A 21,923-nucleotide genomic window follows, 5' to 3' on the forward strand; every position below is an offset into this window, starting at 1 on the left:
ACTGTTATAACTTACCGTGACGAAGCACGAGCGACTCAAGAGGACAATGGCTATATAAAAGATCGCTCAATGGACATGATATGGAAATAAAAATCTACCGTCATTGTAGTATTAAGCTTAAGGTACGATATATGTTTAGTTATAATAAATATTTGTTCTGCGAATACTGAATCATTTAGCAGTGCTCATTTCTATTATCTCCTCAGTATTATTTTCATTTTAATTATGCATGTTGCTAATATTACAGACTCCAAGATCAGCAGTCCAATGTGCGTGTTACATTGATAAAAAGAAAACTGTTTTATCGTCTTCTTGCATCAGCTTTAATATTGAATTTCTCTTTTGTGTGATGTTACAGTTGTTTTTGCGCCCTTAAGAACTTTCTGGTCCCTTAGGAAATTTTTTTGTCATAACAATAACTTCACAACCGGGTATGATCGTATCTACGATCATGAAGTAATTAGAAAGACGATAACGCAACTTCTTAATCAATAGCACGCTAGTTGTGACTGCCTCAAGCCACGCGAAACCGCAAGTAAAAAACTATTCACATCTCATAATGCAATATTTTATGACAATGGTCAATCCATGATTCTTACGCCAATTGTGATTGATAAAACAGTTAGTTAAATCTCAATTTCCAACTTTCCATTGAATAGCAACATCACTTCTATTTTGTAACATCACAACATACATAGTAATGATAGCGACAGCCGGTCGAACGGTATACTGGTCTTCGGAAACCCATTAAAACATTAGTTCAGTTTCGTGGGATTCGTACCAAGTGACCAGAAGTTATACCTGATAAACAGGCTCTGTATTACATCACACAATGCATACGACGGTAATTAGCATAGACATAGTTCATCAACATCTTTTCATCTTATCGAACGAACGGAGAGAATTACGCGAATTCCGAAAGCGTTTGATAGTCGAAGCTCATAATTTTGAACATTCCGTCAGACAGATATCTCAATAGTTGCAGGTGTTCAGAGTAGCTGTTATAGTGACGTTATCGTGAAGAGATATTCTCAGAGAAGCACTATCGCAAGCCATATCCCAGATACTTTTTGCATCAGTCTTTAAGCATGTGAATAACCCAGTCGACAATTATCGTTTCTCATTTAGGAGTAAATTCTTAAATGCCAGTTCTTGGAAGACATAAACAGACCACAGCCATTTAGAGTTTAGTTCCATTTGTTATATTACGAGAATCACTTCAAACAAAATGCTTAATATAGAATTGCTTACCACTATTTTGGATCAGAAAAATTTTAAAAACCATTCAAAAACCAAGATGGCAGAAAATATTTTTTTTTATGCAACAAAAACGGTTTCAACAGTCTTAGCTATCATCTTCCGGTCGTAAAAACATTTTGTGGTAAAACACGTTCATTTTCCGCTGAACCTCATGCACAAGATGTCAAGTGATCAAATTCAACATATTATAAACGTTTGTCTTCACTAAAATAATTAAAAAAATTAGAAACATGCAGTACCTTGCCCAAAAATTCATGTCCACTTACATATTGTTAAAAAAAATGGTTCAAATGGCTCTGAGCACTATGGGACTTAACTTCTGTGGTCATCAGTCCCCTAGAACTTAGAACTACTTAAACCTAACTAACCTAAGGACATCACACACATCCATGCCCGAGGCAGGATTCGAACCTGCGACCGTAGCGGTCACGCGGTTCGAGACTGAAGCGCATTTAACCGCACGGCCACACCGGCCGGCACATATTGTTCAGAGATACTTATTACATGATACAAATACGATAGCTAATAGCACATCTGTTTACATGGGCTGGACACACACAAAACAGTTTAATTCCTTTTTCTCAGTAAATTTGCAATTAAAGGAAGACGTAAAAACATTGGAGTTAGTTCAACTGAATGAGGGTGATGCACTACGTAAGTCTGTAGAAAAACTCATATAAGTAGCCAAAGACACTGGTGCACCAGCCTAATATCGTATAGGGCCTCCGCGAGCACGGAAAAGTGACGTAACACGATGTGGAATCAACGTGACTGGTGCCTGAAGTAGTGCTGGAGGAAATTGACAACACGAATCCTGCAGGTTTCCCTAAGTGCGTAAGAATACGAGAGGGTGGAGATCTCTTCTGAACAGCACATTGCAAGGCATCCACATATGCTTAATATTGTTCTGTCTGGGGAGTTTGGTGACCAGAGGAAGTGTTTAAACTCAGAAGAGTATTCCTGGAGCCACTCTGTAGCAATTCTGGACGTATGGGGTCGCATTTTCCTGCTGTAATTGTACAAGTCCGTCGGAAGAACAACTCTTTACATAAGGTGGACATATTTTAAACTGTGCAAATCCAATTTAAAGGGTGTTTAAGGTACCTTATAGCCATTTAAAGTGGAATTGGGGTGTTTAGAATACGTTCAGTACATGTAAACAGTTGCGCTCTTAGTGTACCGTGTTTTTGTGATGCAACAAGCAACTGTGAACAATAAGTATAGGGACATAGCCTGTTGCACAAGTTGCTTTATGTTTTTAAACATTTTAGCAACGACAAACCTTTTATAATGCGCTTTTTTTATCCACTTCACTTCTCGTGTGTGATGTCAGAGTAAAATGAACAAGTTTTACAACAAAAAGATTTAAGACCTCAAGAAGACAGTATGTTGAAACCGATTGCTTTAAATAAAAGAAATATTGAATGGTTTTTCACGATAATAAATACACCATATTCGAACGGTTTGATAGTATAACTGACGCAGCATACAGAAACAGAAAATAAAGGTAACACTGATGATAAAAAAACCTCGAAGACCCCGTGCAAAATATTCCACTGAGCATTGCATGGTACAGAAAATTTTCTCTCTGGCCGCTGCAGGTGCTACTAGAACCACTGATGTGTGAAGAGTTAGAAGTTGTTTAAATGATCGTGACAAAGTAGAGAGTGCTTTAGATAGTTTCATATTAACTAATGGCACATTGTCTAACAAGTAAAATTTTTCACACTACAGTGTGGTACACCAAAGTAAATCCTTTAATTAAAAATGTACATTAAAAATTGAAATTAGATATTTCACTTCCAAACCAAGAATCGCAAGTAAGGAATGATAAAAGTCCTTCTAAACATAGTTTCTCACACTACAAAGACTTTAGTTTCATTGCCTCATTTATTGCTAAACAGAAGAAAATTGCTTACCATCAAGACATGTAGCGCAGTGTATGAAAACGTTTCTTCTGTTTGCTGTATATGTATGTTGGGAAATGACAACAAGTATCACTGGAGACACAGTTTCAACAAGAAAAACATAGAAACGTTTTGAATGATCGGCAAGAAGCGTGTTAATAGTGACTACTGCTCTCTCCTCGTTGAGAAGCGTTACAGTCGAAGGGGGATATTGAAACTGTGGATGACAGTCTTTATTTAGTTTAGATAAGTGAAACTGGCTTTACATTAAATGCACTAACGTAATTTCACTATACGCTAAGCCTTCGTTCTTAAAAAGCAGAAAGACAGCTTTCCTATCTCTAGAGCAGGGATACCCAAACTTTTCCTGTGACGGAACACTACGAGAACCCTGGTACTTCGATGGAAAACCCTGTTTATTTTAAAAGTTAATAAAAATCAACCAAATGTTAAAAAATTAGAAAACTTGTTTTACTTAGCCATTATATCAATTTGAAATCGTAACTAACAACACAGAAACTATCATAAAATTTTTAAAAAATAATTATTTAATTCAAAGAGCAAAACCCAAGTCGATAAATTAAATCCCTCTCTATGGCAGCAGAAATATCTCTGATGCTTGGCGAAACAGTATTGTTAGATAATTGTAACACATCTATTTTTCGACAATCTGCTCATCAATAGCACATGACACTATATCTTTTACACATGATTTAATAAGTTTTTATCTATATGAATTAGCTTCACCATTAAGTGCAATACGGTAAATTAAATGTTAAGATGCTTCGGTTACATGTTCATTTTGAGTTTTTATGGAAGTAATTATCTGATGTTCAGATTTTTCTTCTGAGTCTAGCTATCTTTTAAGAAGGTGTATTTGTCTTTGTGATCACTATGCATTGTTCCTAAGTGGCTGCCGTGGAAGACACGCGAGCGAGTTTTGTTTGACATAAAACACACTGCAGCAGTAGCATCTGACTTGCCAGTATATATAAAACGAAATTTTAAATAGCTTTTATCGTACTTTCTTTTATATGTATTTATATGTGACATGTGTTCTTTAACACTTCATTTTGAACAAATAGCAGTCACTGTATCTTTTCTTCATCAATAGTATTTGTAACAGCTGAATTAAAACTTCCTTCCATCAAAGTTCCCTCGAAGCTCAACTTACCAATACGAGTACAGGGAAGTAATTAATTTTAATTGATGAACAACAAGTACTTGGTTGTACAGGGAAGTAATTAATTTTAATTGATGAAAGAACAAGTACCTGGTTGTGAATCAGGTATTACTCCTGCATATTAGTTTCTTCCAGAACGTAGACGTATGCATGCTCAATACTGAACACTGATTTATTGTAATCGAATGTATGAATAATATTTCACCAATACTGTCAACAGTAGGGACTACTTGTGCTGCACCGTGCCGCGCTAATAAGCTCTTCACTGTGTGTAACGTTGGTAACGGAAGAAAGAAAACCAAAGCGACTGTAATAAATTGTAGAGTGGATTGGAGGTGCAGTGAAATGACTTTCCCCGGTCTTCATACTCTGCCAACACAATCGCGCCGTACGGATCAGCTGGATTTCGGGAAAGTATATGACAGGGACGTTCTTGTTGAAATATGGTGCATATTTGGGGTAATGATGATGAAATGAATTATATGGAGCTGTTGTAACTTAATGACTCAGTAAGTGAAAGAGAAATACATTTTGAACATCTATTCAACATGCAGGCAGGTAGGCAGTGCAAACCCGTGTGATTACAATATTGGATCGCATAGTTTGGCAGTTGTTTCAATAACGACGACTTGCAACTTTTACTGATTATTATTAGTAAGAAGTAGGGACTAAGTTAATGGCGGCTGCGCAGTATAAGCTAATATCCTGAAGGATTAAACGAAAAGAAATCCCGAATGTTATTGGTAATTACAAGTGCATGACGTGTCAGCAGCGGCCATTTATGAAAGTTAGTCCGTTAAATTAGCATAATCAAATTATGGAGAAAAACGTGTTATTAATATAAGGGGCGATCAAAAACTTTCAGTACGAAGACCATATATTCCAGAATCGGTAAGTCAAGCAAGCAAATGGACCGAGAGCATCAGTTTGAAGATCCCCGTTTGGTAAAACACCGTGGCCTACTGGTTGAAGAAGTCTGTAACTGAAAGCATTACTTGTACATCCTCGTAAGACAGAAATCGTCAACACTTCACAATCTATCATGAGAGACCGAAGGCGTGATAATCGCATGGGGACAACAGATCAGACCAAAGGGAAGATGTTCGAGAGTCTCCCATTTGAGTTGGCAAAACTTCTGCGTTACGACATTTGCGATATGGGGGCGTCTGTTATCATGAGGCAGCAGCGCTCCTTGTTGCAGTTTCGCTGACCAGGTTTTCGACAGACATGCAACCCTGTACACATTCTTCATTCTCAGGTGAAAATCTACCGGTATTTGTTTTTCGGCAGCCAAGAAAACAATAACAGCACCTGGGTCCTGTTTCGACGCATTTTTAATAACGTCGCCAGAGCTGATGTTCGCATATTTACCGCGCACACTTCCGAGAGATAGGAGAGCCACACTAATTCCTTCCCTACATATTGGTGCTTGTAGAGCCGCGTCCGAGTCTCGACACGTGCAGTAGCGCCAGCAAACGGAAACTTTTTGGTCACCCCTCATAGTTTTTCGTGGAACACTAATTCACTTGCCACAGAGCACCAGTTTTCCGGGGAACATCGTCTGGGAAACCCTGCTCTAGAGACAATGTAATAACCCACCTTCACCCTTCCATAGGTGAAAGACGTTACTCCAATTTAAGTGAAAGCGGAGAGAATAGCTCTCTTTCTGTTGCTTTACTTCCTTTCGAATTATTTTTTAAGTGTTCAAGAGACGTCACTTAATTACATAGGATTAACTATAATTTCGTACTATGCAACACCGCGTATGTAACTTGGTGATGTGCACGTGTACCACATGACGAACATCGTATCATAGTCGGGCAAGGAAAATAATAAATCAGTAACCACTGTGTAGGTAACGAACATGTTTTTCGTTTACTGTGCAGCAACTAAGGAGCGTTTTATGGAAAAAATCACAAGATAATTGTGTTCCTGTATTGTAAGAGTGGCTTGGTGAAAGATAAGCCTCGAATACAGTCATTGACATCTCAAGCAGGTGTCACTAATTTATTCAGTTAAAAAAAAAAAATAGTTCAAAAGGACGACTGCTCATTTGATGAATGGAACTTTATACGGAATTGATTACTGATACTGGAACATACATTCTTATTAAAATACGAGATATTCGGAAGTCTATGCTTCGTAATTCTAAAACAGCTGGCAGAAAACCGTACAACTGTCTTCGTCAATTGGGCGAACGTTGCGTCTTCAATCACTATTCATTATGAGTCCACATAATAGAGAAAATGGCTTGAGAGACAGTGAAATGTCTGCGAATATTGGTATGAAAACATGCCTGAGAAAAAACTAGAGAAGCTATTCAGACTGTATCGTGAGCGCTTGGAAATCAAGGGTAAGGACTACAGAGCCAATTCAACGTCCAGAATTTTTGTTTATTTTTTTTTTTTTTTACCATCACTCTCCTGACTGGTTTAATGCGGGCCAATACGAATCCCGCTCCTGTCCCAACCCCTTCATCTCAGAGTAGCACTTACAGCCTACGCCCTCAATTTTTCCCGAATCTATTCCAATTTCTGTCTTCCTCTACAGTTTTTATCCGGCACAACTCCGTCTGGTACCATGGAACTCGTTCCCTGATGTTTTAACAGAAGTTCTACCATCCTGTCTCTTCTCCTTGTCGCTGTATACCACATATGCCTTTCTGACTCTGCGCAGGGCTTCCTTGTTTCTTACCTTATCGGTACACCTGATTTTCAACATTCGTCTGTAGCATCACATCTCAAACGCTTCAATTCTGTTCTATTTCTCGTTTTCGCACAGTCCATGCTTCAGAGAGTCAAATACATGATTTACTGCAGAAATCTGCCGCACGCTAAGATGTGCTGGAGATGTGACTTCGATCTGTGAAAATCTGCTTGCAATCTCGTCATGGGAAAACGCACAACAGACTTTCCCCTTTTATAAGCCACCATTAAATGTATCGCATCAAGACAGGTTACTGGGAGTCGAACTTGCCCATGTTACGTCAGTTCCCAACTTCACGCGCGTGAAAGATTTGTGTAAAATCGGAACTGACTGAGTGTTTCATGTCAAACAAAGATTTATTCTGTTTGCTATAGAGTGGAATCCGGCACTCGTTGATACTGAGCAGACAACTAAAAAGACATGAGGACTGACAAGTCCTTCACAATGTATCTCATTCGTAGTAAACATACGTTCTGAAACCTTTACGGCAAAGTGCATGCGAAGCTAGGGAATAAAATGAATATTATAGAGGAAATCGAAATTTTTTGTCAGTTTGAAAATCAGTCAGATACGCATATACACAAACAAACTGGTCTACAAAACGATAGGAGTCTCGACCATTTGACTGCTATTCTGCTTACAGCTAATCAAAACCAAAATAAAAATGACATTCGTTGTTCTTATACTAGCAGATAAGATTCACAGCTAGAACGAGTCACTGTCACCTAATGCAGTGTTCGCAAAGGTATCAGTTTGTCGCTAGTGAACAATTGAGACCAACATGACACATCTATTATGAGACATAAATCACTAAAGCACGGTTCACTTTGATCTGCTTATGAGGCAGACAGCCATAGAAACAGAGGCAGAAGAACACCAGGGGTGAACTTCATGATAACTTGAAATTTTGCGACATCAATCTTCACTCTGCACGTAGTGTGTGCTGACGAAACGTCCTGGCAGATAAAACTGTGTGCCGGAACATAACATGATACCGGGACCCAGAAGTAAGGAGATAAGGTACTGGCGGAAGTACAGCTGTGAAGGCAGTTCGTCAGTCATGCCTGGATTGCTCGGTCTATAGAAAACTTGCCCACGAACGGCAAAGGTCTCAGTTTCAAGTCCTAGTACGATACACCGTTTCAGTCTGCCAGGAAGCTTCACTTACAATTTGTTGCCGATGTAGCCACTTATGTTAACTCCCACACTAAGGAATCCAAAGAGGCTTCACCCAATTGGAATAGGAGATAGGTACTGACAGACTGATTGTTGGGTCCAAACGTGAGAGGTGCTCAGTTGTCTTAGCTCGTCTGACGTTGGCGGCAAATAGGCAAGTGATTCCAAAACACCGCCTAGTTTCAGCTACTGGGATCTAAGTTTCACATCTGGCAGATCATTTCCAAAATTTTCCCCGTTTTGTTGTAATCGTTATCATTTCCACCAAGATAGGATGGTCGGTTTGAGTATTTAGCCATTGGAGACACATGGATGTTTCTGTCAAATACGCGAAGAGCGGACAGTGAGGCAGAGGGAATCCCAGTTTAGAAAATTCTGAAGCGGTTTTTCAATCCTGGTGTATATCTTAATATCAAAGAAAACCTCCAGTAATCCTTGGTCAGGAGTGAGAAATATGAACCATTTTCATTGTAATTCTGGAACTAAACTTCCACATCAAAAAACGAAAGTGTAGTGTGTGCGGAAGTCTATTTGTTTATGTGTATAAAAAATTAATTGATTGCTTGCTCAACATGAGCAGTGTTCCCAAGACTGTTCAACGAATCTGCTTTATTCTGTCCCTTTTTATCTCCCCCTTTTCATTCTGCTCTCCACAAATGGGGGTTTCCAATTGGAAATAAACGGAGAGTCTGACCACTTCCGACATGCGACTTACAACCAAGGGAAATTTCTCGAAAACCTTGGCCGAAACTGGGGGGTTGGAACTATATTAATTTATTTCATCAGCTATCATCCCTTGTTAATTTGTTGATGATGTTGTTCCAGCCTCAAAATAAAATTATATGTGAAGTGCGTATGTGTGTGTGTGTGTGCGTGTGTGTGTGTGTGTGTGTGTGTGTGTGTGTGTGTGTGTGTGTGTGTGTTTTACTTAGAAGAGAAGTGATGTGTCGGGTTTCGTTTCGTTGGATGTAATTTATACAGGAATACACTAAAATTCAAGACGATGTAAGTTCTTGGCTGACACACAAGTTTGGACCTTCCTTTTTGGTCAGAAACACGGAATAGAGCTAAGGTAAGGCATTTGAGCACCTCTCACAGCTGGAATCAATTTATAGTCTGACAATACTTGTCTCCTAACCAAGCGCTTTCGACGAATGCTTCTTCGATACGTAAGCTAGCTTTGAAGTTCTCGTAGATGCCAAGAGTAGCTCAATTTATAATCCACCTGGAAGCTCCAGAATGTGCACAACACCCTGTCGAGGGAAATATTTTTTCTGGAAATCTTAATGTAGTTTGAAAATAGGGCAAAACTTTTTCTTTAAACATTATAGTCAGTGCTAAATTTGCTCTTTCACTCTCTGCTTCCGAAACAGAATGTCTCTAGCACTCAGGTGGTAGACTCAACTATCTGTATAAGTCCTTCCTTATTGTGGACGTGGGGCAGCGGCTCATAATGTAAGTAATGGAAGTTCAGTTCCATAGCCGTATTTTCAACACTGCATTTGTGTTATCTTCGGGTCCTGTTTATCAAATTACTACTTATAAAGTTATAATGCCGTTCTCTAACAACTTAACTGATGTAAAATGTACGATACCATACTACTTCAACATCATAAAAGGAACAAAACACATACAAAGCACACTACGAATGTACACATCAGTACATGGAAAGGCTCCATGTATATACACAGGGTGCGTTACTAACTATACCCACCAAGAATAACTCCGAAAGTATGATAGGAGCCGAAAAGTCTGTGGGACGAAAGACGCATAGGACAACGGGAGCCACGATATGACGTTGGTTTTTTGTCGCTAGCTAGGGTCGCGTCAGAGATATCAAGGCCATCTATAGGGTGCTATAGTTTGGTACTTATTTTCTGACAGCTCCTATCGAGACGAATCCAATGATGTGTAGCAGTAAGGTCTTTGAAGGTCAACGAAGGTCACAACGGTGGCATGAACGTCCATTTACAGAGGGTGTTGGAAGTGATGACCATTGGTATCAATGCAGTGCTGCAATCTCCTTGTCATGGATTGAGCGGTATTCCATATCACATCGAAGCACATGCTCTGACAATTCTCTCCCGCATATCTTCAGGTGCAGTTGGAACGTCTTTGTAAACAATGTCTTTTACGAATCATCACAAGAAAAAAGCCAAAGGCTTCAAGTCTGGGGAACAAGTCGGCCACGGCACATCTCCTCCGCGTCCAGTCCTAAGATTTAAGAATTGTTTCTGTAACTCATTTCTAGCCATCAGCGAAAAATGTGCGGGACACCCATCATGTTGATACCATATTCATTTCCTTGTTTCTAAAGGTATTTCATCCAATAATAGACCTAATGTTCCTTGCAGGAATGTGGTGTACTTCCTGTCATTAAGATTTCCTTCGCTGAAATGGGGGTCTATAATTCAGTTATCCAGAATCCCACGCCATACATTCACCGAGCACCGTTTTTGGTGTGCAACTTGCAGCAGCCAACACAAATTTTCAGTTGCCTAATAATGCATGTTATGCAAATTAAAATTGGTTCGTGAATGTAGCCTCGTTAGTAAATAAAATCAAATTTACAAATGTGTCATCCCTCTGAATCTGATGGTGGGCCCATCGGCAGAATTCAATGCGATGCATACAATCCGTACCAGTTATTTCTTGGTGGAGACTGAGATAGTAAGGATGATATTTATGGCGATGCACAACACGAACAACACTTTTCTGTCTCGTTCCAGATTCCTTTGCGATTTGACACGAACTAACACAAGGATCTCGAACCGCAGAGGCAAGAGTACCTATTTCCGTTTCCTCATTAGTAACTTTCATTTGCCGGATATGTTTCCGATGCGTTAAAGATCCGGTTGTTCTCAATTTAACATACACATATTTAAATGTACGAAGTGTAGGTTGAGTACGTTGAGGATAGCTTTCAGCGTATAAGTCTCTACCTCTCACTGAATTTCGTTGGCATTCTCCGTAAATGAGAAGCATATCGACTTTTTATTCGAAGGAATACATCATTCTTATTCACTTGGTTCGACGATACTAGCCTTACCGTTCCTATTAGTGTTTTATTATGAAACTGTCGAATGGTGCTTACATTCCAATGGCACGTTAGATGGACGCGACGTATTCGGCGAATAATTACTATTTGCACGATATACGAGAGAGACTTGTCAGAGCATGTGCTTCAATAAGTGCGGAAGTGATAAGGAATACCACTCAATCCATGATAAGAAGACTGCAGCACTGCATTTATATCAATGGTCAGCCGAGCCGAGTGGCCGCGTGGTTTGAGGCGTCATGTCACGGATTGCGCGGCCCCCCCGACCGTCGGTTCGAGACCTCCCTCGGGCGTGGTTGTGTTTGTTTTTCTCAGCATAAGTTAGTTTAACTCAGTCTAGGGACCGATTACCCCAGCAGTCCCTTAGGAACTCACACACATTTGAACCAATCGTCATTACTTCGAACACCTTCTGTAAATGGACGTTCATGCCACCTTTTTGACCTTGGTTGACCTTCAAAGACCTTACCATTACACATTATTGGATTCAGCTCTAGCAGCCATCAGAAAATAAGAACCAAACTATAGCATCCCATTAAAAAAAAAAAAAAAAAACAAGTTGACCTTCATATCTCTGACGCGACCCCACCTGGCAACGAAAAACCGTCATGTTATGGCCCCGTTGTCCCATGCAACATTTGTTCCGCAATCGTTTCAGCTACTGCCATACTTTCGGTGTTATTCCAGGTGGCAATAATTAGTGACTCAACCTGTATATATATATATATATATATATATATATATATATTCTTTACACAATCGTGCATCATAAAATGGATAAAAGTACGTGAACATAAAGACACAGAGTAGGAAAATGTTTCACAGTAATCATAGTGTGGTTATTAGCATATGTGAGAAAGCTGGAAATTTCTATGGTAACTACTGGCTTACTTTCAATCTAAGACAGTATAAAATAACACAGTCTCACACTATTGTAAATTTTGAAAATGGGAAAATATCAGATATTATCCAACTGAAAATATGCAGTGATGTACCACAAACATAATATGTAAAGTGTTACAGGAACGGCGAAGATACGTAAAAGGGCAGCAAGGAGCCCACATGATGCAAGCTAAGTAAAAATCCGTAACAACATATGTAAATACGATATTTTGGGTAGATAAATATGGCTGGACGGCCGTGTTGATTGGAACTACGCATCACTGTTGACAGTGATCAGAGTATTAGATGGAGATGGTTGTTCGGTAGCCTCCCTGTCGCTAATCGCTAGTTGTTTCAGCATCAAATTCCTCCCTATCCATCAAAACGATAGCACATTGTACTCTCAGAGGCACTATTAACGGTTTAACATAAAAACATAAAGATAGGAAAGAATGCTAATATACAGTCTCTCAAGTAAGATCGAGGTCGGATTAATCAGTAAAAAAATGTATTTGACTACAAAATAAATCATATACATACAACATATGAGAACTAAAGAAAAATTCTATGACAATTAATAATACGTCTTGTCATCCGCAGTATCGATAATTGCTTCGCATCTCTGAGGCATGCTTGAAACAAAGTTTTCCGCGAATTCAGCGGGAAGAGACCATAAAGCGCCGAATTTGCGTTGACAGCTTCTTCAAAATGAATCTTGCTTGCGCTTGACGCAGTGTTACAAATGTGTTTCCCGCAAAAAGGTTAAAAATCTTTTTTTCCCTTTTTGAATTCACTTAGCAGATTGAGCCACATTCTTCTAAATCGTCCACGATTTTATCCGATTTATAGCACGTTCCTTCTATTGTACAAATGACTTTGATTTCCTGACACATTTAGACGCCGAGGCATGACTCAATTTCGGATCTTTGCGGTGGCTGCAGAGCAATGCAGTCCCAAAACGCGATGCGTAAGCTTTGTTCATGACTCTACTCTTCTTGTGTGTCTCAGCCAATAATTCAAAATAAACTAATGCTCTTATGGACAATGGGCTGGGAAGAAACTAAGGACATTACCATCTGTGTGTAATGGCGACCTCGCTGTTACTTAACAAACTGTTAAAGAAAGAGGAAAATCTGTCTGCATTAGCGCCGGAATTAGTCTCTTGCCGTCTCCCAGTCAATATATCCAGACGTTATGTTTCGCGTTCTCCGTACTGGAGATCATCTTTTGAAACCGAGTGGACGCTGTCACAAACTTCATGCAGTACTTGCACTACTCGAATTTTAATACCATCTGCTCTTGTTGTTGTACCCAAATTAAATATTTAATTACAATTTCTCCATACGTATTGTGTCAGAGACGATGGATTCCAGTGTCCACAGCCTTAAGGAATTAGCTCTCAATGGGGCTTACCGAATGCGTCAGTGGTAATGGCGGCTTTTCCACAAGGCAATGAAACTCTTCTTTGACACCTGCTGCCTCCCGAAACCACCACGGCCAGGAAATCCCCGCTGAAGTCGCGAAAACTAGTCGCCCCGCACACTGTTTGGACAGTTAATATTTGCTAAACATCCTACAAGGTTACAATACTGTATATAAGCCACGCTCGGCCGCCAAACGCCACACGGTGTTGCTAGCTGCGGATCACGCTATGGCTAAACTGCTCGTCTTCGCCACGCATATACGAATAAGCTCTCGATGCCATGATTGTCAACACTTCACATGGCGTTAATTTCTGGTCGTTGTATACACGCGTTGGTGGAGACGAGTTTTGTGGGGCTTTCCGCGTCAAGAGATGACATCGTCACCATCTGACCTTTTCAAGAGCGTTAAAATTATCATTTCATTATGATGAACTTAGTTTTAGAATTACTTTGTAGCTATCTGACGCTACTGATGAGCGATTTCGGCCGCTACGTAGCAATTGATCACCAGCTCGCAATAGTTACTTCGTAAACCATGCCATAATCTACAAAGAGGAAGCTTTATCCTCTTAATACCTGAACAAATTTTATACTTTAAACAAAAAATAGAAAAATCATGTTTTTAACAAGTAACGAAGTGTTGTAGGGTACGCAAGGTGAAATCTATGTTATACCTGTCAGGTATAATTGGGTATTCCTCATGTTTGCGACTACAGGCATTTGAGAAATTAAACGCTGACAACATTCCATTTGGTAACAAACAAACTTTGTTGATGATACGTGGTTAGGATTTACTTTCTCAAAATAAAAAAAAGTGGTGACCTACCTTTTAAATCATTATTTACTGCAAAATATAGCCCTATTCGTGAAATTCTTGGAAATACACTCCTGGAAATGGAAAAAAGAACACATTGACACCGGTGTGTCAGACCCACCATACTTGCTCCGGACACTGCGAGAGGGCTGTACAAGCAATGATCACACGCACGGCACAGCGGACACAACAGGAACCGCGGTGTTGGCCGTCGAATGGCGCTAGCTGCGCAGCATTTGTGCACCGCCGCCGTCAGTGTCAGCCAGTTTGCCGTGGCATACGGAGCTCCATCGCAGTCTTTAACACTGGTAGCATGCCGCGACAGCGTGGACGTGAACCGTATGTGCAGTTGACGGACTTTGACCGAGGGCGTATAGTGGGCATGCGGGAGGCCGGGTGGACGTACTGCCGAATTGCTCAACACGTGGGGCGTGAGGTCTCCACAGTACATCGATGTTGTCGCCAGTGGTCGGCGGAAGGTGCACGTGCCCGTCGACCTGGGACCGGACCGCAGCGACGCACAGATGCACGCCAAGACCGTAGGATCCTACGCAGTGCCGTAGGGGACCGCACCGCCACTTCCCAGCAAATTAGGGACACTGTTGCTCCTGGGGTATCGGCGAGGACCATTCGCAACCGTCTCCATGAAGCTGGGCTACGGTCCCGCACACCGTTAGGCCGTCTTCCGCTCACGCCCCAACATCGTGCAGCCCGCCTCCAGTGGTGTCGCGACAGGCGTGAATGGAGGGACGAATGGAGACGTGTCGTCTTCAGCGATGAGAGTCGCTTCTGCCTTGGTGCCAATGATGGTCATATGCGTGTTTGGCGCCGTGCAGGTGAGCGCCACGATCAGGACTGCATACGACCGAGGCACACAGGGCCAACACCCGGCATCATGGTGTGGGGAGCGATCTCCTACACTGGCCGTACACCACTGGTGATCGTCGAGGGGACACTGAATAGTGCACCGTACATCCAAACCGTCATCGAACCCATCGTTCTACCATTCCTAGACCGGCAAGGGAACTTGCTGTTCCAACAGGACAATGCACGTCCGCATTATCCCGTGCCACCCAACGTGCTCTAGAAGGTGTAAGTCAACTACCCTGGCCAGCAAGATCTCCGGATCTGTCCCCCATTGAGCATGTTTGGGACTGGATGAAGCGTCGTCTCACGCGGTCTGCATGTCCAGCACGAACGCTGGTCCAACTGAGGCGCCAGGTGGAAATGGCATGGCAAGCCGTTCCACAGGACTACATCCAGCATCTCTACGATCGTCTCCATGGGAGAATAGCAGCCTGCATTGCTGCGAAAGGTGGATATACACTGTACTAGTGCCGACATTGTGCATGCTCTGTTGCCTGTGTCTATGTGCATGTGGTTCTGTCAGTGTGATCATGTGATGTATCTGACCCCAGGAATGTGTCAATAAAGTTTCCCCTTCCTGGGACAATGAATTCACGGTGTTCTTATTTCAATTTCCAGGAGTGTAGTTTATTCTCTTGTTTAGACATAGACCAACGTTACTTACGCTTACTGCACACGAATATTATCTGTCCTTTACAATTTGCTCTTGTGGCTGTGATATGAGGCCAATGACATACTGCATCAGTTTGAGTGGAATCGGATTTGTTGGATCCTGATCATTCTTGCGTAGAAATTCTGCTTTTGTACTGGCTGAACGCCTGTCTCTTCTTATTACTCATATCTTTTCCCTTCTTTCAAGGTGGCTCTGATATTCTGAATTTGAATTATAGTAGGCAATTGTTTTCCTTAATTTCAATTTTGGAAGTGTCAGCATCCCCTTCCGCATGTGGTACTTAACTCCGACACTTTCATTTGCATTTCGTTGAGCATAAAATTCGGAGGATCCATCGCTAGTAAAATAGAAGCTTCAGAAAATTAGCAGTTCATTACAATTTCTGCATCACAATGAAACTGAAAAGTAGTCAGTCAAAACTATTGAGTTCGTACGTTCATACAAATTATTGAAAACTTGGTATAAAGTGAGGAAGATGGTGCTATGAATAAACCAAAGTATTTGATTTCACCTCGAATAATTTCATCTATTTCATGCGCCGAACTCTTTCATGCGCCGTCGATGACACATAAACGCCCAGTTGTGCTTATTTTAAACAAACATTTTTTTTCGAATTCACTTGCACTTCCAGTTAGTTTATTACATCAAAATGTGATATACGTCTTGTTACGGATACTATAAGTAAACTAATAGTTTTCAGAACTGAACATAGCTCTGTATCTAGCTTTAATCGCCCAAACAATGACGATAACTTCTCCTTTGAGCGAGTGTGTATGTGTGTGTGTGTGTGGTGTGTGTGTGTGTGTGTGTGTGTGTGTGAGTGGCGAACAACAGGGCTTCAATTCGATAAACTAGCTTCGGTACAATGCGGATCCACGACGCAAGTCAGTAAGAGATTAAGTATCATATGCGACTGAAAAATATAATAGTACTAAAATCTAACAGTCTAGAATTTTTTTGTGTGTTTGTTTGAAACAGGAGGGAATACATTTCGAGAATGCATTCTTACACATTGACCCATAAATGGAAAGCATTATTCGAAAGGCTGTCTGATAAAGTACTGCTAATACTTTGTTGAAAATTACAAGCGTATGTGTGCATGTAATAGGCAGTGAGTGAGTGAGAGAGAGAGAGAGAGAGAGAGAGAGAGAGAGATAAAGAAAGAGGGAGTTGCACATAGTGAGTGAACAAAAATCACATTGAATGTATATATTTTGTACCACCTTAATGCCTCATTACGACCATGCTGAATGCAACCTGTGTGGAACCACAAATGCTCAGTGTTTCGCATAACCTTGATAGTGTTTACGATCAGTGCGCTTAGATGTTGTCTTTAATAGTACAGGCCATCTGTATCTTGACTTCAGCACCATTCGCCAACCTGAAGATGTTCAAAGAAACGAAGCTCGTCACAACATTCACCTAGCAAGGTGGCGCAGTGGTTAGCACGCTAGACTCTCACTCTGGAGGACGACGGTTCAAACCTGCGTCCAGCCTTCCAGACTTAGCTTTCCGTGATTTCACTAAATCGCTCAGGCGAATGCCAGGATGGTTCCCTTGAAAGGGCACAGTCGAATCCCTTCCTCTCCTTGACAGGATCAGAGCTTGTACTCCGTCTCTAATGACCTTGACGTCGACGGAACGTTAAAGCCAATCCTCCTTCCTTCTTTCCTTCGGTCGTAACACAATAAATGTGTAAAAATACAGCTGAGGTGGTTTTCATTGATCGTTAATAAAATGTTTCGCGTAAGGGGTTTTCTCTATAATTTACAAAATAATAAAATTATTTACAAAATAATAAAAATATTTAGATATGAAAGCGTAAGAAACGTTAGTATATCTGCAGAGTCAGGAACATAGCTTATGTAGTTATTTTATAGGGAGTTACACCAATGATTTTTTTTTAAAGATAGAACAGTATTGTTTCCCTAATTACAGTTGCTATATTGAAAACGCATACAGATTAATATAATTCAAATTTCTATCAATGTAAGTTATCGAGATAGAAACGTTCGAAGTTTTAAGAATGGATGCAACATGATGTACATAATTGGCTGTTTCCAGAAGGAAGATGCGAGTCGAAGTGTTCATTTAAGTAAGATGTCCAAAACGACGCCCATTTTCCTTAATGCATAACTCACTACTCCTTCTAAACGACCTACAGACGAGGCGAAAAAGTGCTGGTGTCACGAGTGACAATCTTTCTCGATGCACTTTTCGAAGTAATCTGGGGCTGATTATTCCACGTGACAGACAGAACCTTGTTTGCTCATGCATTGCGACGCGTGCCTTATGTACAGTAGTGTAAGGATACTTTCTAGAGTCTAACCGACTTCAAACAGCTCATCGAGCTTACTATTTCGTTATTACAGAGGTAAACACCTCTTCTGAAACATCTTGGAGACACGCACCGCACACAGCAAGAATTACAGCCGGAGACAGGTGGCGCACTTAGCGAACAGTCACAGGATTACTTCATGATGTAACACACTTCACGTTTTTCTTCACTGAAATCTTTCTCAATGGCTCTAAGAGAATGTCGTCCATTCGACTAGCCTTGTCACGACTCTGGTCTCACAGCGCTCTTTCAAATCCTTCTCGTAGTACCATATCTTCCACCTCAAATTCACTACTTCCTCTTCCCGTCCCCTAACACGAGGTCTGTTCAAAATATTCCGGAACTTTGTCCGCAAATTTTTCTACGCTTACTTTTTAGCAGATGTTGAATATACCGCTTCAGCTGTAAATTTCTCTATTTTCACACTATCGGTTTCAGACTGTTATAAGCCCATCTTTAGGTGTCGTAGCTGTGCTGTGGTCCCTAGCGCCGCCTGTACCAGGCGCAGTGTGCTGCCTATGAGCGTTTTGTTTACTTACCTTTTACTTACTGTGCGTGGTCCCCTGCGAAACACTCTCCTCCACAATTGTTACTCCTCTTCCAACGCAGTTTCCACTTTCGGGAGTACTCTTGGTGCGCCTGTTTACTGGATGGCACTAAGCGCCGTCTGCGAAGTTTCTTTTATGGCGTCTGCCGTTGCATACATTCGTCCCTACAACAGGGTTCTCGACTTTGAATATAAAAAGAAAAGTCCGCAGGGGCGAGGTCTTTAGAGTACGGAGGACGGGGCAGCACAGTGTTTTCGTATTTGTGCGATAGTTACGCACCAACGGCGATGAATTTGCAAGTGCTTTATCGTGATGAAAGAACCATGAATTATTCCACCACATTTCAGGCCGTTTCCTTCTCACATTTTCTCACAGGCTTCGCAACTCGTGCCGATTCACAGTTTGTCTCTGTACCACGACTTTCACAGTCGAAGATAACCATCAGCATGGCTTTGACAGTTGATCTGATCTGACGACCTTTTTATGGCCATAGAGAACCTTTCCCGACGCATTATGAAGATTGCACCTTGGTCTCAACATGATAACTATAGACCCAGGTCTCATCACCAGTTATGACTCTCTTAAGGAACATCTCCTTTTCATTTGCGTGACCGAAAAGCTCTTCACAGAAAGCGCGGAAAAGGCCTTTCTGGTCTCGACTCATGAGCTATAAGACATACTTGGCGGCAACACGATGCGTTCCAAGAAGCTGTGTCATGATTTCGTGACATGATCCACCTGAGATGTTACACTCTTCTGAATTCTCTCGCACAGTCTTCGATTGGCACGCACAATTTCGTTGACTTCCATGGCGTGAGCGTCGTAGGCAGCCATCGAAGGGCGATCTGAAAGAGGGTCACTTTTAACTTACACCAGGCCATTTTTAAACAGTGTGAAGCATTCATAACACCGAGTACGGCTTAAGCACCCATCACCGTAGGCTTCCTCCATCATTTGGTGTGGCTCTGTAAAGGTTTTCTTGAGTCTTATGCAAAATCTGCCATATTGAAATTCGCAAACTGTGCGACACAACTTTCCACTCCATACAGCACTGAGCAATGACTAACAGACATACAACAATGAAACTTCCGAAAGTTACACATTCAACAGAGCCATATGCTGGGCTGCCATCCGAATTTCGCTCCAACACACCATTGGCGCAAAATTACGAATGTTCCGGAATTTTTTCAGCTTACCTCGTATTGTCTTCTTATCGTTTCATTTGTATAACCCTTCTGTATATTGTTTCCACCATTCACTCTTATATTATGTGCTTGATACTGTGTTGCCATCTGAATACTCCTTACGCTAAAGGTTTCTTGAATTTCCCTATAGGCTTCACGTATCTTTCCCAAATATATACATTTTCTTATACCTATTCCTGCTGTGTCACTTTGAGTTGCCAATCGTTCCCTTTTGCCTGCTTTAGGTGATCGGTTTTTATATTTTCTCCTTTCACCAATTAAAATATGTGTCTCTTGAGTTGTTACAGGATTTCTACTGGGTTTTGTCTCCCTACAAAGGTGTTTCTGTGCGCTCTTCACTATCCATCGCTCAAAGTTACTCATTCGTCGTCAGCTGTGAGCCTTTCCAAAGTTGCAGTCAGTTGTTTTCTGATGGTCTCTTTGGAACACCTGCTTGTTCTGACATACACGGCTCATCTCGTTAATTTTCTACTCAGGAATTTATTTAGTTTTAAAGTTCATATCACACCCAGATGTTTTGCAGGTTAAATATGGTTCCGAAATCTCTGTGTTAACTATAAACAAGGTGATTTTGTAATGATGGTACAAACGTTCAGGGATGATAGAAAAGTGTAAATCTATCAATATGAGGTAAGGGACCCTCGTCTGGAAATGACCTTGTTGGAAGTTACAAGCGATAATCGCACTGATTACTCTAATAGTGGATTTCTTCTACTGCAAATTCTTTGGCTCATTGGTTGGAGGGAGGAAACCAAACAACGAGGTCATCGGTCCCATGGGATTAGGGAAGGATGGCGAAGGAAGTCGGCCGTGGCGTTCCAGAGGAAACATTCCGGCATTTGCCTGAAGCGATTTAGGGAAATCACGGAAAATCTAAATCAGGATGGTCGGCCGTGGGTTTGAACCGTCGTTCTCCCGAATGCGAATCCAGTATGGCAAACACTGCGCCACCTCGCTCGGTACACGTTCTTTGCTTTCTATGGATCAAAACAAGGAAAAATTATCTATTGAATACGAGCTCTAAAATGAAAATCCTAAGAGCTGTGACACATGTTAAGTACATGAAATAAGTTTCACAGTATTAAAGTTGAACTAGTGTCCTTAGCTCTTAAAATTATGCAGCCGGCCGGTGTGGCCGAGCGGTTCTAGGCGCGTCAGTCTGGAACCGCACGACCGCTACGGTCGCAGGTTCGAATCCTGCCTCGGGCATCGATGTGTGTGATGTCCTTAGGTTAGTCAGGTTTAAGTAGTTGTAAGTTCTAGGGGACTGATGACATTAGAAGTTAAATCCCATAGTGCTCAGAGCCATTAGAGCAATTTTTTGGATATATTGCAATACCAAGAAATTTCACCAACGTAGGTAGCTACGAAGACCCCAAACACGCGTGTATACTCACATGTAACAGCGACGTATTGGCTTATATACTCCATCTGCAGCTGGCACAATTTGATAACCTGCTTCATTCTTTTATTTCCTCTTCGTAGTTTGTCCGCAAGGAACATATCGAATTAATTAGGACACATTTGTCTGCAGCCTGTTAAGCAACTTAAAGTAGGTAGTAACTTAAAGTAGGTATTATACCACGTATCTGTTTGCGCTACGGTTATAAACTTCGAATGCGGCACACCGTCATCAAGGGTGAATTTCCTGTGTCGGAATAAACACTTCACTATGATATGCTTTATGTTATACCACATGGTGTCATTGCATCACAACTGAGGAGTGGTAAGTTGATAAACAATGTTTAACTGTGTGTGTCTTTGTAACCGAAAATAGACCAGTCCTGTTGTCAGTCTCACTTACGTGCGGATCCTCGTTGATAAGTTGGGGGACCTACCTGTTGACCTGGAGAGGAACACCTGCAACCTCCTAGTGCTGGCA

General features: G+C 41.2%; 1 protein-coding gene across 2 annotated transcripts in view; it reads left to right on the forward strand.

The window, feature by feature from the left end:
- LOC126481198 (uncharacterized) overlaps nt 1-21,923 on the forward strand; it is a 112,155-nt gene that overhangs the window by 48,272 nt on the left and 41,960 nt on the right. The gene's annotated exons all lie outside the window — the stretch shown is intronic.

The sequence above is a fragment of the Schistocerca serialis genome, chromosome 5 (assembly GCF_023864345.2).
Source record: "Schistocerca serialis cubense isolate TAMUIC-IGC-003099 chromosome 5, iqSchSeri2.2, whole genome shotgun sequence".
In the NCBI taxonomy this organism is placed as follows: Eukaryota; Metazoa; Arthropoda; class Insecta; order Orthoptera; family Acrididae; genus Schistocerca; species Schistocerca serialis.